This window comes from Pteropus vampyrus, unplaced genomic scaffold, assembly GCF_000151845.1.
Source record: "Pteropus vampyrus isolate Shadow unplaced genomic scaffold, Pvam_2.0 Scaffold534, whole genome shotgun sequence".
Classification (NCBI taxonomy): domain Eukaryota; kingdom Metazoa; phylum Chordata; class Mammalia; order Chiroptera; family Pteropodidae; genus Pteropus; species Pteropus vampyrus.
In genome coordinates this window covers 320467-322075 of record NW_011889315.1, presented here as the reverse complement: position 1 = coordinate 322075, position 1609 = coordinate 320467, and the positions used below count along the sequence as shown (strand labels likewise).

Genomic DNA, 1609 nt, shown 5'->3' with positions numbered 1-1609 from the left:
TACAGGTGGAAGTGCTCAATCAGTAAATGCTAATTTTGCTCATTTGGATAAGTTCCCCAAATCCTCCAGTGCTGATTCTGGAACCTCAATACTCCCCAGACTCATCAAGCAGCATCAGCTCTTACTTAGTAAAGTTTCAACAAATAAAGCTGGTCTACAGAGAAATATGCAGCACTTGCTCATTTAGACAATAGCTTCCCTGCTGGACGAGGTGGTGATAGGGGAGTGGCCTCGGGGCCACAGAGAAAGCTCCTGTTGGTTCTGTGGTTGCAGTTCCCAGTCAGCCAAGTGCATCTTCAGACAAATATGCAGCCCTGGCAGAACTAGACAGCGCTTTCAGCTCTGCGGCCACCTCCAGGAATGCGTACACGTCCACAAGTGACGCTAGCCGCGGGGCTTTGGAACAGTGCCAGCGGGTGCTTCCGAACAGACACAGCCTGCTCCTTCGAGTGCGCCTGCTCCGTGTGGAGCCACGCCTTCCACAGATCCATCACCGCCGCTGCTGCTCATTCTGCGGCATCTTCTGCTAATCCATTTCAGACGGATGCCAGAGGAGCCAGGCGGCCACGTTGGGCACCGCGGCCACGAGCACAGCCGCGGGGTGCGGCACTCCTGAGCCCTACAGCCTTCACACCAGCTTCAGCGGCAGCGTCCGGCAGCCTGCCTTTCCGGCCCAAGTGGCTTTCCCTCAGCAGGCAGCCTCTCTCAACAGCCCAACGGAGCAGGTTTTGGCCGCATTTGGACAAACAAAGCTAGTGGTAAAAGCCTTTCGGTCGAGTCCCAGCTGCTGGGGTATCTAGTAATCCTTTGATGAGTGGGGCACCGACAGGACAGTTTCCACCAGGAAGCTCATCAACCTACCTTTCCTTAGAGCCTCGTATAGACAGTTTACGGGACCGAACTTGTCGTGGTCACATCACATCTCTCCGCCTCCTGAGCTGTTGTCTTGCTTCACTCATCGGAGCTTTAAAGTCAGGAGAAATCTTTAAAAAGCCTGCGTTGTGCATCAAACACCAGGTAACGTGTGTGAAACAGAGGGCTCCAGAAACAACTTTGAACATGTGAAGGGGCAGAAAAAGGCAGCGGTATCATGTGTACTGAACATTGGCTAATGTTCAGTTCTTGCAGATCCCACATTCATTATGCTCCAGTACTGGGCGTATTTTTCTTAGAAATTAGCTATTTATGCATATGAATATTTGTACCTCTTAACGCATCGTTATGTGAAAAACGTTACTGAGGAAATGGATAGGCCACTTTTAAGGTGCTGCCATATATCTCGAAATGACAGACCTCACCATAGCTACTACAAATTACAAAGGCAAAATCGGAAGGTTGTATTCATTCTGGAATTCTTCCATTCTAAAGAGCTCTTCTATTTATACATGCCTAAATTCTTTAAAAATGTAAAATACCTGTCTACATAATAAAGCTGATCACGTTTTGCTACAGAGTGCAGGTGAAAAAAATAAATGTTAGAAAATTTAAAAATGAAATTAATTTCTCAGAGAATCCTCAAGTAAACCTTGGCCATCTGAGCGGGTGCTTTAAAACATCTTACTGTTTGTCCTGCCTGCAACCTACACGACACTTCAAAGAATTTAATGAG

At 47.9% G+C, this 1609-nt stretch overlaps 1 pseudogene; it reads left to right on the top strand.

Annotated features, from left to right (window-relative positions):
• Nucleotides 1-1166, top strand: part of LOC105307953 — a 4651-nt pseudogene extending 3485 nt beyond the window's left edge.
• Nucleotides 1167-1609: the final 443 nt, after the last annotated feature.